Source organism: Budorcas taxicolor, chromosome 14 (assembly GCF_023091745.1).
Source record: "Budorcas taxicolor isolate Tak-1 chromosome 14, Takin1.1, whole genome shotgun sequence".
NCBI classification, from domain to species: Eukaryota; Metazoa; Chordata; class Mammalia; order Artiodactyla; family Bovidae; genus Budorcas; species Budorcas taxicolor.
Window position 1 is genome coordinate 17,864,652 of NC_068923.1, and position 20,546 is coordinate 17,885,197.

A 20,546-nucleotide genomic window follows, 5' to 3' on the forward strand; every position below is an offset into this window, starting at 1 on the left:
CTCATTTGAAAAGACCTTGATGCTGGGAAATATTGAGGGCAGGAGGAGCAGGGGATGGCAGAGGATAAGATGGTTGGACGGCATCATCGACTCGATGGACATGGATTTGGGTGGACTCCGGGAGTTGGTGATGGACAGGGAGGCCTGGTGTGCTGCGGTTCATGGGTTGCAAAGAGTTGGACACGAAAAAAAAAAAAAAGAGTTGGACATGACTGAGTGACTGAACTGAACTGATGTTTCCTTTGGTGAGATACCCGTTAAGATCTTTGGCCTATTCTGTAATTGGGTTGTTTGTGTTCTTCTTATTGAGTTTTAGGAACCCTTGGTATATTTTCAATATCAGTCTTTTATCTGATATGTCTTTTTTATAGATATTTTTAAATCAAGTTGAGAAAGTTCTCCTTTTAAGTGTACTGAGTTTTTATAATTGAATTTTGTTAAGTGCTTTTTCTATGTCTAAAGTTATATTCATATGGTTTTTCTTTGTTAGCTTGGGGATAGGATGAATTACATTAATTGATTTAAAAAAAAGTATTGAACTAGCCTTGCATGCTTGGCATAAATCCCAGTTGGTTGTGGTGCATAATTCTTTTTATGTATTGTTGAATTTAATTTGTTAATATTTTGTTGAAGGTCTTTGCTTCTATATTTGTGAAAATTATTGATCTGTAGTTTTCTTGTAATGTCTTTGTCTGGTTTTGGTTTTAGAGTAATGTAGGCTTCACAGAATAAATCAGGAAACATTCCATCTGTTTCTATCTTCTGAAATATATTGTAGGGGATTGGTATAATTTCTTCCTTAAATTTCCAGCCTGGCTGTTGAAAAAAGAAAAAAAAAAAAACACATGCACACATACCAGTTAAAGAATTTAGCCTCAATCAGAGACAGTAACAGGTCTTGCTGATACTAGCAAGTTGTATTATGTAGTTAGATTCTGAACTTTGAATAACTATATGATGTGATCTAGCAGAGTCCTTCAAATTTCTCTTCATTCATTCATTGACTGAGAGGAGAGGCCAGTCGTGTTACAAAAATTGTCACTTACTGGGGTTTCCTGCGTTCTAGTAATGTCATTCACCTTGGTTCTCTCCCCCTTGCATTTCAGAAACACAAGTTAGGTCTCAATCATTCCTGTCCAGTTGAACTTTGTGTGATGATTAAAATGTCTGTATGCATTGTCCAATGTGGTATCTGTTGACCACAGATATCTACTGAACACTCGAACTGTGGCTAGTACAACCAGTAAGGAAATGAGGTCTTACTTGTATTTAATTTATTTAAAGTAACCGCAGGTATCTGATGCTGTGATATTGATCTGGAGGTATGAATAAATTCAGGTAAATTATTTCAGCTGTAATGCCTCAGGGATACTTTAAATATGTTTTACAATTTTAAAGATTTTAGTTCTGTTCACCCTTAGGTGAACATCAAGGTTAAATTGATTCGCCACTAATAGAAGGTGGTGAATCAGACTATGTTTTCCAAGTTCTTCTTCAGGTTTATAGAATAAGCCAGACAGAATCTTCAATCAGTATTCAGGGAAGGCAAGAATTATGTAGATCTTTAGTGACCGAGGACTTATTTGGAGTTTGCCTTTTGATTGAGTAGATAGATTTTTGGAAAACCACCAGGAAGAATACTTTTTCACTGTCTTTATTTCTGGGATTGCCTTCCATTCTTCACACTTTGTCACACCTCCTTAATATATATTTCCATGTGATAATTGGCAGTGTTTCATCCATGACACAACTGCCTGCTCCTGAATCATCAGAGCAAGGCTTATATAAATTTGCCAACCATACTTATTAAGGAAGAAGGAACTTATCAACAGGGATTGGTGCAGAAATGATGTTGTCTCATCTCCCAAGCTAGACTTAAACACAGCATCCCAGCCCTACATTCTAGTCGTAAAGAACCTGCCTGCCAATGCAGGAGACATAAGAGACATGGGTTCAATCCCTGGGTTGGAAAGATCCCCTGGAGGAGAGTATGGCAACCCACTCCGGTATTCTTACCTGGAGAATCCCACGGACAGAGGAGCCTAGTGGGCTACAGTCCATGGGGTTGCAAAGAGTCAGACATGACTGAAGTGGCTTAGCACAGTAGCTTTAAAAAAAGAAAAGTTTCTTAACCCAGTCTAGTTGCATTGGCATAGATATGTTAATTTTTTTCAGTTTTTAAAAAGTTTTTGTTGCAATGTTGCTTCTGTTTTATGGTTTTTGTTTTTCTGGCCAAGAGGCATGGGGTATCTTAGCTCCCCAACCAGAGATTGAGTCTGCTCCCCCGGCATTGGAAGGCGAAGCCTTAACCATGGGCCACCAGGGAAGCCCTCTAGATGTATTAATCTGCCATTACCTCTCACCCCCTAAGGCACAATTTCTTTCTTTGCTTAGGCTTTTGATTCAGTTGTTCAGCCATCATTTCCCATTGTTTCTCAAGCAAACGTTATGCGAACAACTGCTAGTACTGGACACCAGCTCTTCCACCTGAAGCATCGCCCCGTGGGCATTCTGGCGGCTCCCTCCAAGCTGTGAATCTTGCACACTCTAGACTCACCTGCCCACCTGATCATGCTACCCTTTGTGAGGTCTTAGGTCCTGCTTGTGCCTATTCATGGGCCTTTCCAGTCATCCGCGGGTGTACTTCATCTCAGCCTAGCGCTGACCCAGTTTCACTCCTGACCGAGATTCTGACCCACTCTCTTTAACTGGGTCACGGCACAGCTCTCTTGCTGACTTCGACCTGTCATAGTTTCTGTGCTAGAAAAGAGGTGTTAAGAGTGGGGACAGTCCATATCTTCTTCTTGACTTGGAGGAGCTTTACTTCCTCCCTGCCAAGTGAACAGGACTGAGCAGGAGGCTAGGGGCACCGCCAGACTCATGGGAGAGGTCAGAGGCTTTGGCTGTTGGCAGAGCTGGGCTCCCTTCCATTGTGGAACTTGAGTGACGACACCCAGATGGGACTTGAAGGGTGGAGATTGCATTTGTTGGTGGTTCGAATGGACTCACAAGCGTGGAAGAGGAGGAGAGATGCAGCTCAACAGAGAGGAGGAACGGGGTCTCAGAGTGAAAAGGACAGGGAATCCGGGACAGGACAGCCTTGAATTCCTCTGGGAACCCTGCCTCTTATTTATCATGTAATCTGAAGGCAAAATCCTCTACCTGGTGTAACCTCGATGGCTGCGTCTATAAATTGGGGATCCGAGTAACCCCTCACAGAAAAGTGAAGATCACATGAGATGATGTGTTGGAAAGACCTCAGTGTGGGGCCAGGCACAGAGCTGGAGCTCCCTATCCACTTACTAGTGAAGGATCACCAAGGGTAATTGACAGACGGCATTTGGCTTCCCAGGTGGCGCTAGTCATCAAGAATCCTCCTGCCAATGCAGGAGGCGCAGGAGATGTGGGTTTGATCCCTGAGTCAGGAAGATCCTCTGGAGAGGGAAATGGCAACCCACTCCAGTATTCTTGCCTGGAAAATTCCAAGCACAGAGGAGCCTGGCAGGCTACCATCCACGGGGCCGCAAAGAGTTGGACACGTCTGAGCAACTAAACAGTGAGTGAAATTTGGGTGTAAAACACCTGATATATATAACTTCCATCAGTGTTCCTGCCCTCCTTTTCCCACTTCAGGACTCCGCAAGTGGTGCCCTGATATTTACTTGGATGCTCAGCTCATGCATACATCTCTGCATTCAACTTGACAGTCTGCTTTCTGAAACGGCAGCCTCTAATTTTCTTAATTGCAAAATTGCCCCGAAGCCTGTGATTCCAGCTTGTTGCTGTTCCCTTATTAATTGTTCTTTAAACAATGAGTCCAGCCAATAATAGTTTTCCCCAACTTCGGAATGTGTTTTTCTGCAGTAACTGAAGTGTGGCACTATGGCTGGGTACATTCAGAGTGCCAGGTACAAAAGAGAGACAGTTTCTGCTATTTTAACTGCTGTATCCAAGGCCCTCGAAGGGGGTGTTATGCTGCCTAGGCACTTGATGCAGTGGTCCAAAGTGTTTGGAGGCATTTTCCATGAGAACTTGTTTTCCTAGCGTTCTGGGCAGCAGGCCCACTGCCATCCAGCCCCAAGGGTTTCTGTTGGGGTGAAGGCAGACTATCCTGAAATGCTTCCATTCTGTGTTTTTCCATCTCAGAATTGCAGTGTAATTTCAGCAAACCTCCCATCTCCCTTCCCTCCTTTCTCGGCACTGCAGCCTGCATTCTAAGGCGAACTCTTCAAGTGTTTAGAAGACCCTGGACAAGGGTATCCCTGAGGCCAGAGGGCTCAGAGGTGCAAGTGGGACTCTTTCCCTGGGGGTGCACTGTGTGTCCTGTGGGGGCAGGCTGTTGAGAAGTCCTTCTCTGGAAGTTTGGATCTGAGAGTGGGGCTATTTGATGAGCCAGTGGCTCAGGTGGTAAAGAATCTGCCTGCAATGCAGGAAACCCAGGTTTGATACAGAAATACCCCTGGAGAAGGACATGGCAACCCGCTCCAGTATTCTTGCCTGGAGAATCCAATGGACAGAGGAGCCTGGCGGGCTACAGTCCATGGGGTCACAAAGACTTGGACACAACTGAGTGACTCACACTTTCACTTTCACCGTGGGGACTAAACCCAGCAGACCAAGGAGTTGGCCTGCTCAGGAGGAAAGAGGAGCCCTCCCGAGCATCGTGAAGCCCTCCCGTGTCCACTCAGCTGACCTCTGTGTGGTGCTGCTGTTTCAGCACCTCACTGTCCGCACTGCTCTGCTGAGTTCCTGACATTAAGGACGGCGTTCGCTTCAGTGTGCCATTGTCGCTATCTGGTGAGGCTCGGCACATGGTTTTGATAGTCAAATAATACCTGATGAAGGAATGAGCGAGTCCAGCCCTGTCAGCTCCCTGAATCTCTTTCTCCTTGTCTGCAAAAGTAAGTGGTAAGTACCTGAAAGTGAAAGTTGCTCAGTCGTGTCCAACTCTTTGCAACCCCGTGGACTATACAATCCCTGGAATTCTCCAGGCCAGAATACTGGAGTGGGTAGCCTTTCCCCCTTCTCTAGGGGATCTTCCCAACCCAGGGATCGAATCCAGGTCTCTTGCATTGCAGGCAGTTTCTTTACCAGCTGAGCCACCAGGGAAGCCTGGTAAGTACTCATGCTCTTAATTTTAGAGCAAATTAAATGAGGTCAGACAATTTCAGGATTTCCCATCAAAATTTCTGTTTTCCATTGCCCAACATTGTTGTTGTTTAGTCGCAAAGCTGTGTCCGACTCTTTGCGAGTTCATGGACTGTAGCCCGCCAGGCTCCTCTGTCCATGGGATTCTCCAAGCAAGAATACTGGAGTGGGTTGCCATGTCCTTCTCCAGGGGATCTTCCTGGATCAGGGTTTGAATCCGCATCTCTTGCATTGGCAGGTGGATTCTTTACCCCTGAGCCACCTGGGAAGCCCCTCACTGTCCAATACCTGTTGATTATTGCTCCTGTTGTTGCTATTATCTCCCCTTAGAGCCTCTTGGCCAGTGGGCTTTTCTTTCCATCTTAAAATGTAAGATGGTTCCCTTTCCATGGGACCTTTCTCCTTAGAATGAATTGCAGACTCCAGGGCCCTTCTCCAGAAATGTCCCTCCATTCTGCCACATCTCAGATTACCATCCTATGTCTCCTTCTCTTTATTAGCTCCCTCCCTGAAAGAGACGCCCACAAAGGCTGTTTCCTTTTTCTCCCAAGCCTCTTCCCAAACTCCTGCTCTGCTAAAGGGCCCTAGAGCTTTAGGGCCCCCGATGCTCCAGGAACCAGGCAGAGTGAAGCACGCCGTTGTGTCCTCTGCCCCAGTTTGCACAGAGGAGCTCAGGCAGAGACTATGCCTCCAGGAGGTGGTGGATCTGGGATTCTGTGCTTTTCTCACTTCGTTTTGGCTTCGTAAGTTGTGATAACAGATCTTTGCCCTATCTGAGAAACCTGACATGGCATTTTCCGTTATAATCCTCTCTCATCCTCTTTGAATTCTCGAGCTCTTGAATTCTGATTACTTGATAGTCAGCCTTTTCACCCTCTTAGATTTTCAGGAATTTGAATGTAGCGATGCCCTCTTTTCTGTTTCTTCTCCTTACAACCTGATGAAGGACGTACTAAATCAGTGCATTTTGACCAAAAGTTCGGGAGCAGATCCTCTCCTGGGACTTGAAAATCTTCAGCTGTTTTCTGACACACAGCTAGGTGCTCATCAGTAATTTCCACAAATAGTTTCTTGTGACTTCTTACTCTCTCATTTAACAATGTGACGTAAATGGTCTACCAGTAGTTAATTTTTGGGTGAGTATATAGAACAAACTTTATCTTTTGATTGATTGCTGTATATTGACTTCTTAATTGCTCGATTGCTTTTCTTTTTGGCCACACTGGGTCTGCGTGACTGCCTGCGGGCTTTCTCTAGGTGGGGTGAGTGGGGGCTACTCTTCACTGTGGTGCTCGGGCTTCTCATCGCGGTGGCTTCTGTTACTGCGGAGCACCAGCTCTAGAGCGTGGGCTTGGTAGTTGTGGCACACGGCCCCACAGCATGTGGGATCTTCCTGGACCAGGGATGGAGCCCATGCCCCCTGCATTGTCACGCAGATTCTTAACCAGTGGACCACCAGGGAAGTCCTAGAGCAAACTTTGCATCCCAGTGACTCAGGACCCTTAAGAGGCTGTAGGTGAAATTCTCAGGCAGGCTGGAGCAGGCAGTGGCTCTGCCTAACCTGGGCCTGTGTCCAGGTGCGCTCCTCCTCCTCCTCCGTCTTGACCACCTTGCTTTTTCACATCGCGTGCTGGTCCTTGCTAGATGGATAGCTCCTTAGCATTTTCTAGGGAAGGGTGCCAGCTTACTCATGAAAAGGTGCCAACTCCTTGTGTTTCAAAGGGAGTTGAGTAAAAAATTCATACAGAGACAATGGGAGAGGAGAGCTGCTTGGATTGACTCAGTGGCTCCGGGTTTTCCACTGCCCACCCTTCCTGTGTCTGGGGCAGCCTTCCAGGACCCACAGGCTCTCAGGAGAAGGTTTTAAAACCCACTGCTCTGCAGTTATTCCTTATCTCTCATTGCAAATGCATGCTGAACAGGAAAACCACCTCCTTTGGAGATGACTTAGTTTATAACAGAACATGTGTGTGCACGCACTCAGTTAAGTCTGACTCTTTGCAACCCCATGGACTGTCATCCACCAGGCTCCTCTGTCCTCCAAGTGAGGGGATTCTCCAAGGGAGGACATCAGAGTGAGTTGCCATTTCCTCCTCCAGGGGATCTTCCCAAACCTGAGTCTTCTGCATCTCCTGCGCTGGTAGGTGGATTCTTTACCACTACACCATCTGGGAAGCTTACAGAAAAACATTGGGGCTTAGTCCTCACCCTCTTGAATCCTTGAAAGAACTTGAATGTGACTTCCTCTGCCAAATAGGAGAGCCTTCTGCAGAACAACAGAACCAAGAATAAATGCGAAAGCAGTAGATCAAAGGTACTGTCCCCAAATGGCCTTTGATGCATGAGAAAGTAGAAATCAGTGGAAAGAAGAAGAAGATAATTGAAGTATTGCATATATATTTATGTATTTATTTTCTTGGTTTCTGGAAGTCTTTACATCAGATAGATATATTTAATTATTACTATTATTATTATTTGTGACCATCAGGGCAGCCTTGGAAAATGAGCTCAGCTGGCCATCAAGGTGACTCAGGTTTCTGAAAGAGGACCAAGAGCTCTGTAGGGTGTGTGTCATTGGAGCAGGGTGATGGCCAAGAGCCATGCTGCTCTAGGTGGGTGGTTATGAGCAGCGCTCTCCCACCCTGGTGGTTGAATGTGACAGAGAGAAGATCACCATTCTTGAGCATGTGCTGGATTTGAGAAGAATCAGGGAGGAATGCCATTGTAACCATGACTTATAGAGGGATCTAGCCTGGACCGTGGTCCCAATACTGTCTCAGTTGGCTGTGACATAGACTCTGGAGGTCAGAACTGTATCTTTTGTTAACTAACTCTACTCATTTCATATGGAGAAGGAAATGGCAGCCCACTCCAGTATTCTTGCCTGGAGAATCCCATGGACAGAGGAGCTGTGGGGTCGTAAGAGTCAGGGCACAACCCACTGCTCTGCAGTTATTCCTTATCTCTCATTGCAAATGCATGCTGAACAGGAAAACCACCTCCTTTGGAGATGACTTAGTTTATAACAGAACATGTGTGTGCACGCACTCAGTTATGTCTGACTCTTTGCAACCCACTAAACCGCCACCACTCACTTCATAGGGTTCACTTGAGGGTTAAGTGAGGCATGTGCATCGAAATAGGGCTTTTGTTAACATTTCATCTGCATATCTTAATAGGAGTTTGAGTAGCAAGAGAGAGTCTTGTCAACTCTGGAGCCATCTTTAACTGGTTTATCTGGAAACCTCACTTGTGCGCTCGGCCTTTATCATGTCACACTGCTGTTCAGCTTCTTGTCATGTAGTTCCTCCCTGCAGAAAGTAAAAATCTCCAAATGGAAATGAATCTCTTCTGACATTTGAGGTTTACAAATCTCTTTTTACAAGTGAGAATTCATATCCCAGAAGTCGAGTGTTCTTTGGGGAACAAGGTTGTGTCCCCTGAACATGGACATGTCCTGCTTCTTGGTGAGTGCTTAGTACTGTGCAGATCTGAGTACCTTGTAGTGTCAGCCAGGCTACTGTTCTCTCTAAGTCATAGCAGACTTGACCAAGGGTGATGGCCTCAACTATTTCATGACAGCATTACCGGGGGGTAATGTGTTCTTGGCTTTTTTTTCCTTCATACTTTAAAACAAGGGATTGACTCTGTTTTTCAACTAAAGCTCTTCTCTGCTCTCTTTAGCTGAGGTCTTCTTGCCTCATGTCATAATACAATGGCCAGGGATCCAAGCGTCACATCTGTGTTCAAGGAAAAAGGGATGGGAAGTTCAGCCCCAACCATTCACTCCCTTTGTCAGCAGTCCCTTTGTAACAAACACAAAAAAATCTTTCCAGAAGCCTCATGGAATATTTCTTCTTTTATTTCATTAGCAAAGCAGGATGGCACAGCTATTTAAACTAGAGGTTAAGTCTGGGGAGGTAAATATCTGTGCTCTTTTCTCAAGGCTTTAGGGGCTTCCTAGGTGGTGCAGTGGTAAAGAATCTGCTTGTCAGTGCTGGAGACCTGGGTTTGATCCCTGGATTGAGAAGATTAAAGGGAATGGCAACCCACTCCAGTATTCTTGTTTGGAAAATCCCATGGACAGAGGATCCTGACAGGCTATCGTCCACGGGATCGCAAAGAGCCAGATACCACTGAGCACGCATGCCCAAGTCTTTAGAGACAGAGACAGGCATGAATGGAGAAGACTGGAAATGAGCAGCTCTTGGGTTGGGCAGCCAGTGGCATCTGCCACGCTGGGACTCATGCCCTGGGGCTGTGAACTGGCTCATGGGCTTTTGCCATGCCCTTCTCTCCCCTCCACTTCCAAGATTGGGTGTGTTTCACCCTCTAGACTTGTGCTTTGGACTAAGAAGAAGGCTCCAGGTCTGTGGGAGTCTTGGGCATAGCAGCATGGCCCTGGGTTGTTATTCTCATTGGGCTTCAAACCAGGCAGTCCCTGGAATCTTCCATTCCTGGCTCCACTGTTTCCTGGCTGTTTGCCTCTGAACAGATCAGGTCCCTGATCTGTGAAATCTCAGTGATGCCTTTGTCTTCTAGTGAGGCTGTGAGGAATATATGTGATGATGAACGGAAGGTGCTCTGCACAGCTCACCTGAATGCTTCACCTTCAGATAAATCAAAAGTGAAAGTGAAAGTGAAGTCGCTCAGTCGTGTCCGACTCTTCACGACCCATGGACTGTAGCCCACCAAACTCCTCCGTCCATGGGATTCTCCAGGCAAGAATACTGGAGTGGATTGCCATTTCCTTCTCCAGGGGATCTTCCCGACCCAGGGGTTGAACCCAGGTCTCGCACACTGCAGGCAGATGCTTTAACCTCTGTGCCACCAGGGAAGCCCCAGGAGATAAATCAAAGAATGATAATTAATACTTATAGTATGCCTTCTCAAAGCACAGCTCCATTCAAAGTGTTTTCGCAACCATTAAGTCCGCTCATCTGCAAAATAAACTCAGGAGGAAGCCTCCTGTATTACATGTTTTATAGCTGAAGGAATGGAGCACACATGAGAAGTAACCACCGGTGATCCGGACCCAGCTCCCTGGTCCAATAGCAAGATGTCATTGGAAGACAATAGCAAGATGTCATTAAGATGACACAGAGACTTTCATGTTATTAATCTCTCCAGTTCCCTTTGCTCAGGATTGGAGGAGGAGATGGGAAGGCCTGAGCTCTCATAATATGAGACCTTTGACTGTAGAATGCTGGGAACCCCTCTGTGTGTGTGGGAGGGTCTGGGTCCTACTTAGCTGGATTTGCATCTGAGTCTGTGCAGAACCAAGGTTCAGGGTGCAGTGCTTCTTAAAAAGGACCAGATAGGCTGAGACTGACCATGCATCACAGTCTTCCTAATTTGAGTATTGTATCAGCACAGCCTGTGCCTCCCATGATCACGCTGGTCCTTAAGGAGATTGCCAGTAAGGCATTCAACGACTTCATCATTTTCAATATTCAGAAAGCAGCCCACTCTGGCTAGCTGGGCAAGAAATTGGAGGAGTCTCTGAAGTGGCTTTCGACTTTCTGATTTCACAATTCTGGCATCCTGAAGGTTTCAGCTCTCCCTGACACTGAAGCCCTCGGCCTGCCTCCCTGCCAGATCCCTGCTGCGATTTCTGCCTTGTGCTTCTTCTGGCTTTTCCCCATCGTAGCATTTTGGCTATTGCAAGAGGTAGTTCTGGAACAATATCATCAAATTCTCCTAATGCCTGAGAATGGGAGCTTTCAGAGCCTGCTGATGTTAATGGCGAAATAGCTTGAGTCCCTAATGTCTTCCTTGGATTGTTCCATCGGTTACAATTTCTGCTGAGTCGCTATCATTCTCCATCCAGAATTTCACAGCCACTGTGCTCATGACTTTCCTCACTTCCTCTGGCTCTGGGCATTTATTTATTTATTTATTTATTTTAGGGTGGGTGGGAGGCTGTGTGGATTCAGAAGCCAAGATTTTGTTGTATTTCCCTGGGCTTCTGTGTGTAAGGAATTCCGACACTCATGCACTGCGTGGCCACTGGTACTGCTGACAGTTTTGAAAGTCAGAAATCTCATATTTTGCTTTTCCTCTGCTGAAATTAGCTGTTTGCTGGCAGAAAGTTCATCATTTGCTACTCTCTCTGAACTCAGCATAATTCATAAAATAGCAAAAAATTGAGTAAACTCCTCCATCAGGGGTCAGCAAACAACTTCTGTAAATGGGTAGATGAGCGGTCAGTCTTTTGGGTTCTCAGGCCATAGGGCTCTGTCACAACTAGTCAAAGCTGCTCTTGTAGTGAGAAAGTAGCCTTAGATATATATATATATATATATATATATATATATATATATATGAATGGCTGTGACTGTGTTCTAATAATGTTTTATTTATACAGACAGGCTATAAGCATGAAATTCCCGGAACACATCTATTGTGTACTTACTCCCATTTCCAAAGGTTTCTATCTGTAAATTTGGGGGGTGTCTAAAAATAAATACCATAAATGAGGTGGCTGGTCAACCACAGAGACTTCCTTCTCACCATTGTGGAGTCTGGAGTCAGGATCATGGTGCCAGTTGGTTGGGTTCTGGTGAGATCACTCTTTGGAGTTGCAGACAGCTGACTTCTTGTTATACCTCACCTGGTGGGAAAAGAGAGCTCTGGGTAACTCATCCTCTTGTGTGGGCACTAATCCCATTGTGGGGGCCTCACCCCCAGGACCTGACCCAAAGCTGGTTACCTCCCAAAGGCTCCACCTCCTGTAATACAGGAGACATGGGTTCTGTCCCTGGATCTGGAAGATCCCCTGGAGAAGGAAGTGGCAACCCACTCCAGTATTCTTGCCTGGAGAATCCCATGGACAGAGGAGCCTGGTGGGCGACAGTCCATGGAGTCGCAAAGAATCAGACACAATTGAGTGTCTGACACTTTCACTTTCGCTTGGGGATTGTGCTTCAACATATGAATTGTGAGGGGACAGACATTCAGTGCAGACTCGGGGGACATGATATACATCATGGCTCCTCAGAAGGGGCTCAGGCCCTCCACTGTAACGCCCATCTCTGAGCAATAGTGAGCTGCTTGGTCTGAGTATCACACGTGGAGAAACGCTGGCAGGGACGACATGGTCAGGAAGGTCTGGCGTGGCTCTCACCAGTGTAGTGATTAGATGAGTCCCTCTTCTCGCCCTTCCCCATGTGCCTGAGCACCTGCCTCTCTCCTATCAGCACACACACATACCCTATGCCCCTTTGCCTGTTGTCTGCCTTCCAGTCATCTTCCGAGGTCTAACCCAGACACTTGGTTACAATCCCCTCCCCTTTCCAGACACATCTTGACTATTCTTTTATTACCCTGTACTTTAAATTCTACATTAGAGCTTCCTTTGGTGTTCCTTTTATTTTTCCTTTGACATCTTCTGTGTGTCCCAGTTTTATTCTCCCCAGAGCTTTCCCAAAATGATTTTCCTGGCCCTTCATTTGTTTCATCTTTCCATGTCAGAGATGAGAGAAACTGGGGATGATTCAAGAAAGGGAGTGTGGCTCATATCTACACCACCCAGCTTCCCCTTCATCTTGCTAAGTGCTGATCTATGTAGAGCATCACTCTCACAACATGAACATCCTTTTCATCTCCCTTTGATAGGGAAAAATGTGCTTCTACAGAGCTTCAGGGGAATATGGGGGAAACACCTTTTGGTGTACATTCTTAAGATGAAGGCTAGGAAGGCTTTAAAGTCATCTTGTTTTTCCAGCTGGTGCATAATTATTACCTAGGAATTGGTGGAGCTGCTCATAGGAGACCCAGATAAACCCATTACTTACAAGCTCTCCATGCTCTGGGGATGGGGGCTACCTGAAGCCAAGAGATACCATCTCCCTAGGCTGAGTGCCTGGGCTAAATAGGTGCCAGACCCAGAAAGGCTAACACCTCGTCTTAACCTTACAGTCTCTCCGTGCAATGCTTCCTCCCAACTCTTTTCACAGCCTTTAGAAATGCACTTGTTTTACAGTTCAGTTCAGTTCAGTTGCTCAGTTGTGTCTGACTCTTTGCAACCCCACGGACTGTAGCACACCAGGCCTCCCTGTCCATCACCAACTCCCGGAGTTTACCCAAACTCATGTCCATTGAGTCGGTGATGCCATCCAACCATTTTGTCTTCTATCATTCCCTTCTTCTCCTGCCTTCAATCTTTCCCAGCATCAGGGTCTTTTCCAATGACTCTGTTCTTCACATCAGGTGGCCAAAGGATTGGAGCTTCAGCTTCAACATCAGTCCTTCCAATGAACACTCAGGACTCCTTTAGGATGGACTGGTTGGATCTCCTTGCAGTCCAAGGGACTCTCAAGAGTCTTCTCCAATACCATAGTTCAAAAGCATCAATCCTTTGGCTCTCAGCTTTTTTTATAGTCCAACTCTCACACCATACACTTGTTTTTGGCAGAGTGGGAATCTGAAGTTCAAAGATACCAAGTCTTAGGGAGATTACCTGGCTTTGTGGATCACAATTAGCCGTTAGTCCATCCTGATGATTTAAATGTAAGCAAAGGCAGAGCATTTCTACTGCAAGTCTGATAATATGCATGAGGATTTACAGTATAAATCTGGAGACTTTGATGATTTTGTTGCATTTGGGGGATTCTGTAGTTTTTGTAGCTCACACCCTAACATAAGAGAGATCCACTGAATCGTGACTTTCCTCCAGGTCACTTTCATGGGTGGGATGCATTGTGTTGTCAATTTATTTACACAGCCTTTCAACATACATTTACTGAGCACCTACTATGAGCCAGTATAATTTTTGATCCATGTACATTTTTTTTTTGAGTAGATAATGTATTTCCCCCATTTAATAGAGATAGAAATTGAGGCTCAGAGAAATCACACACAAGGGCCAAGAGTTTGTAATTGTGGAGCTGGCATATGGATGGGCGTATCTGACTTCTGAGCCTGCATACACAACCACTATTCTTGGCCTCCCCAGCAATCCAGCATGACTCAGCCCACACAACAGTTATCCACACTGAATTATGGATTCGGTTGGTTACTTGGAGGCTGTGTATCCATAACAGTGACACTGCCTTGGTTGCTTCCTGCCTCTTTCCATCCTTCCATTCACCCATCCGTCTATCTATCCATCCACCCCTCCACCCACCTACCCATCCATTCACAAGACGAATGACGCCAGACAGGAAGCAGCAGAATCAGCATTTAGATGCAGTTGGCGTGTCGTGCTTAGTTATTTCTTCCTGCTTTAGTTGCCATTTGTAAAATGCGGATGATAATAATAACAACCTACCTCTTAGGTTTGTTGTGAGGATTAAATGTGGTGATACATGTAAAGCTTTTAGAACAGTGGTTGGCTTTTTGCAGTTGTTGTTATAGTGTTACTATTTATTATTATTATTGCAATTACATTACTCAATTACTCAATTTCATGTAACTGGCAGAAACTAAGAGAATCGGTCCCACCAACTGCTTGGGATTTATGGAGTATGAGATGCTGGTTACTTTGGCCTTCAGGAACTGACATCTGACAGCTGTGCAGACCATGGTCCCATTGTGGTTTTTGGTTTTTTTTGATTCATGGTCAATAGATTGCTGAGCAAACAGGCGGAACTAAAGCGTAACTGCTTGGTCGGGGTGGGGGGGTGCATATTTAACCTCCAAAGCACTTTAAAAGGATCTGGTACCAACAGCGCTGTTTTTGTTGGATTTGTAGCAGTCTTCTTGTTCAGTCGCTCAGTCGTGCCTGACTCTTTGCAACCCCGTGGACTGCAGCACACCATGTTTCCCTGCCTTCACCATCTCCCAGAGTTTGCTCAAAAAGAAGTCTTACTTCTACATTAAAATAGATCCCCAAAGGACTTCCCTTTCTGAAGGTCATACAGTTACTACTCATTCCCACACTGATACTTTGATTGGGCCAAACATTGATTGAAGCTCTGCTGCTGCTAAGTCACTTCAGTCATGTCTGACTCTGTGCGACCCCATAGACGGCAGCCCACCAGGCTCCCCGGTCCCTGAGACTCTCCAGGCAAGAACACTGGAGTGGGTTGCCATTGCCTTCTCCAATGCATGAAAGTGAAAAGTGAAAGTGAAGTCGCTCAGTCGTGTCCAACTCTTAGCGACCCCATGGACTGCAGCCCACCAGGCTCCTCTGTCCATGGGATTTTCCAGGCAAGGGTACTGGAGTGGGGTGCCATTGCCTTCTCCAGATTGAAGCTCAGTCTATCATTTTAAGCTCAGTCCTTATCTGGTTTCTTTGTTGTTGTTCAGTTGCTAAGTCATGTCTGAATCTTTGTGACCCCTTGACCTGCAGCACGCCAGGCTTCCCTGTCCTTCACCATCTCCTGGAGTGTGCTCAAACTCATGTCCATTGAGTTGGTGATGCCATCCAGCCATCATCTCCTCTGTCATCCCCTTTTCCTTCTGCCTTCACTCTCCTAATTTGTTCCATTAGGACTTCTGTCTTATGTTTTTGTCTTTTGACTGTGAGGCATCTAGCGTCTTAGCTCCCCAACCAGAGATTGAATCCATATCCCCTGAACTAGAAGGTGACGTATTAGCCACTGGACCACCAGGGAAGTCCCTGGCTTCTTAGATTGAAGTGAGATCATTCATAGACTCAACATGTCCATTGAATGTCTACTTCATGCCAAGCTTTCTGGGTGATGGCTAATAATAACAAAGGTCAGAAAGGGTGGATGAAAATCTTGTATTTGTAGAGACTACAGTCTTGTGGGGAACACAGGCTCTGTACGGGACCTGTAGTAGAGCACTCGGCACACAGTAGGTCCACAGCAATGAGTTGTCCTCACTCCTGCTGATTCCAGGTTCGGTGATGCTCTTACAACAGCATCCCAGTGAGCCTTCTCCAGTGAACTTAATTTCAGAACTTAATTCTGAACAAAAAGGATCCTTTCCTTTTTGTTTGTACTTGTTGAGTGACAGAGGAAGAAAGCGTGCAGAGTCAGACCTTAGTACTTGTCCTGGTTCTGCCCTATTTGCTTGATAATATGGAGACAATTTTATAATATGTTTGACTTCAGTTTCTTCCTCTGTTTAATGAGGTGGTTCAGGTAGATAAACTCCCTGGTCCCTTCCAGGGGAAGACACTAGAATCTGACCACCATTTTGTCATTCCTGCCAAGGGAACTAACACTATAAATCCCTCAAAAACCATCATTCAAGGGAGGCGTGGAAGGCAGTTATTTTCCATTTGATGGATGAGGGGAAAATTGGGACAGTGAAACATGGCTGTGTTCCAGTAATCCACTTTCCCTCTAGCTCAGCCCATTTTTCGGCCAGGAGAATTGACCTTTGAGGAGAAACTTGGCCAGTGCAATGGCTTAAACTCTGGCTGCTTGTCACAAAAGAATTTTCTCAAAATCATTCTTCCCACTTTAAAAGCAGTGGACTTAAAAGGAACTATCCCGTAGTTACCTCTCCTTTATCCTGCCTCAGCAGAACTATTCTCCCCTTCTGTTAGCTGCCTATACTAACTCAGCATCTGTCCCAGCTGGCTAAAGAATAAAAATTAAAAAAAAATTAATTGAGTAATTAAATTTGGGCTGTGCCAGGTCCTCGCTGTTGCACGGGCATTTCTCTGGTTGCAGCACGGGCATTTCTCTGGTTGCAGCACGGGCATTTCTCTGGTTGCAGCGAGTAGGGGCTGCTCTATTATTTGCAGGGTGCGGGCTTCTCACTGTGGTGGCTTCTCTTGTTGCAGAGCACCGGCTCTGGGGCAAATGGACTTCAGTAGTTCAGGGAACTCAGTAATTGTGCTTCTGGGGCTCCAGAGCACAGACTCTATGGTTGTGGTACAAGGGCTTCATTGTTCCGCAGCAGGTGGGATCCTCCCAGGTCAGGGTTTGAACTTGTGTCTCCTGCATTGGCAGGCAGATTCTTTACCATTCAGCCACCAGGAAAGCCCTACCCCAGGTCTTGAGATTAGGACTCATGAGTCCTGGATGTAGCTTGCCCATCTGCATTATCCTCAGGGAAACCACTTACCTCCCTGGGAATCAAATTCTCCTTTAGTGAAATGAACAGAGTGTAAGATTGCCAAGAGAGCAGTGAAGATCCTCATACTTTAGGTAGATTAGTGAATTTAGTTTGTGCCTCACCTGACGGAGCCTGTACAGCTGTTGTCCCCGCTATACAGATGCTGAAATCATGCCCATAGAGTTTAGGTCAGTTGGCAGATGTCACAAGGCTAATGTGTGCTGAGTGCTGTCAGCTGAACCCAGGCAGCCTGGCTCCAGAGCCTGCTCTCTGAACCACCACACTCGGCTGCTCCTAAGGTACTCAGGACAGCGCAGGGACCCTGTTCATCCCCAGGGGTAACCTTGACCATGGACCCTGCCTTTTAGCTGAAGAAAGTCCTCTTCCTTCTGCTCATTTTCTGAACTGATCTTCAGTTCAAATGCTGCTAATTGAGTAAATCCCAAACTTCAGGGAGAAGCTTTTTGGTTTGCAGAGCTGAGGGGTCCTAGGTATGATGAGACTGAAGGGCATCATTTTACTTGTTTTATTATTATTTTTTCACTTGGACCCAAGTGGGAGAAGGGGGTTTCTTGTTTTATTGTTTGGGGTTAACACAGTCTACTTCACATGGATGTGATGAGAATTGAGATGAAAAAATTCATGGATGTGATGAGAATCGAGATGAAAAAATTCACTGCCTGGAACTCTGGTAAATCATGGACTGGCTTTCCCCACCTCATGTGTACTTAGTCACTGCGTCGTGTCTGACTCTTTGCGACCCCATGGACAGTAGATCGCCAGGCTCCTCTGTCGATGGGATTCTCCAGGCAAGAATACTGGAGTGGGTTGCCATTCCCTTCTCCAGGGGATCTTCCCAACCCAGGGATTGAACCCAGGTCTCCTGCATTGCGGGTGGATTCTCCACAAACACACAGTTCTGTCTAGACCCAGGACCTAGTGGGGTCGTTACTGTCCTCGTTATGCAAGCCTTGGAAAGAGTCCCGACTCATCAGCAAGAGAAGCTGCCCTGTAGCTATCATCTACTAACTTATTAAGGGTAAGCCATCCTTAAGGTAAAGCACGAGGTGATGCAGACGTGTTCTCCTGAGAACCATTGTCTAGTTCTTTCTGACTTGTCAGTGGCAATGCATTAAAATCGATTCACTTCCCAAACTCCATTGCTGTTCTTTACTCATCAAATTAAAGCACCTCCTATGGTGCATCTGCCCCTCCCCCAGGAGCGGGAGCTCCCCGGCACAGCAAGGCTCTTTGACACAATATGGTTTGCTTGGAATCCATTACTTGAGGGACTTGGTGAATTGAAGAGCTATTACTTTTTACATTTTACTTTCTGTGGAGTGCCTGGTGTAAAGTTCTGGCTACTCCCCAGAATCATTTTGATTGCTTTTGTCTCTCCATATATATGCGTACGCATACAGGCACCCACACTCTCTCTCTTTTTATTTATTTTTTAGCTTTGTTTTCTTTTCCCCTTTGTGTTTGGCAGTGGAGATTAGGTGGAGATAATATAATGGGAAGATATATCAATTCTAGATCTGAAAGATGGAAGCTGAGTCCCCGCCATTTTATTTTAAAGCCCGTTGAAAAGGGATGATAAATAGCATCTGCATGAGGGGCGTTGTGTGTGCCTGGCACGTAGTAGGTGCTCAGTTAATATGTGTTGAGCAAGAGAAACATTAAACACAGAAACACACACACATACTGTGACCAAAAAGAGATGCTCAACTGTCAACAGTTATAATTTCCATCTTCTTTGTCTTTAAATTCAACCTGATTATTTTAAAATGGGAAATACCAAAGACTTAGAAAAGCTGATTCTAGCCATGCCACACTATGTGAAGGTATTGTTTTAGATACTGAACAACACAGCAAACAAAACCCTCGCTCTCATAGAGTGTATTTGCTAGTGGAGGAAACAAAGGAAAAAGAATAATAAGCAAATTGTATGTCAGGCTATTCTAAATGCAGTGTGTTAGTTCTTTGCGTGATCGTGGTGGCGATGGATGATAGTTTGAGACTCCCAGTCTTGTCTGAATCCAACCAAATGCCCTCTTTCAAAGTGTCAGCGACTGGTACTCCTTCCCAGTTCATGATCTAAAGTTCACACAAGAGATTCGATGAGTATGGGACTTCAGTATTCCTTGTCATTATGCAAGCTGTGTAAATAAGATTTAATTCTGAGTTTTAGCCATATCTGCTCTTTTTCTACAAGAAATAAGAACTTCTTGTTAAGGGTACCATAGAAGCACTCATATTCTCTGATCAGAGTTGAGCTGATGCAGCAATTTGAAGCCTGCATCTTATTATTTTCTTCCTATTGCCTGTGCAGTGCAGTGAGAAGGGTCCATCCCACCTGGTGTACTTGTCGTCACCTTTAACACCGTAACCCAGGTCAACAGCTACTTGGCACTTGCTGGAATAGGAACTTTCTCCCAAGAATGCCTGTCTAGACAGCAAATCAATTAATTGTCATGCTACTTCTTGCTGTGGGTCATCGGTATTCCATTTTTTCATTGATAAGGAGTTCAGCACAGCATTCAACTCTAAAGACAAAAATAAACAAACCATTCTTTGACTCCTATATTTGAGGGTGTGCATCTTTGGAGTAATTCTGGAACCAAGCAAAGTAGTCCTCAAAGCCTAATCAGGAAGACAGAATCCACAGCTAACTATTTCAAGCAGAGGGTATTTAATAGAGGCGATTGATTATATAAGTGTGGGAAGGTTGACAGAGCAAGAAGGGGACATTGGGATGACTTCACAGTTAATGGTTAATAATTATCATTGTTAATGATTATTAATGACTCAGCGATCAACACTGTTGTAAGAAGAGGCAGTGATTGCTAGGGTTGAGGAACTAAAAGGAGGCATTTGTGTTCGCAGATTGTAATAGCTCTGATCTCTAGGTGGAGCTTCGTGTAGTCCATGCTCAGACCTCTAAGAGGGGCTGTTGCAAAGCTATTGCATGGTCCTCTGGGGAGGGCTTTCTGCAGGTGATATTTTGACTGACAGGGAGGCCCAGTCCATTTTTGTTGGTGGCAGCTTTGAAAAGCTGAGGCTAGCAGCGCCAAACGGAGCTGATACCTGAAGTGGAGCTGTGCTCTGTTGCTAGTGCTGCACAGAAGGGTCTGAAAAGATGAAAGAAGTTCATTGTCCCTTTTTGTTCCTTCTTGTTCTCCCTCTGGTACCTCCATTAGCAGCAGCTAAGAGGAAGTCAGCCTACTAGTGTGACTGGTAATGTGGTTTGCAAAGACCTAGCTTCAGAATCAAAGCGCATAAAGCGGTGGGCTTGCGGCTGTGTGACAAAGGTAAATAACCCACGTAGAGCTACGGAGGGGCAGAACTCAAGCCTGCAGTTCCAAGGTCTCTGCTGAGTGCTGGCGACTGAATATCCCCATCATATTGTGATGACCGCG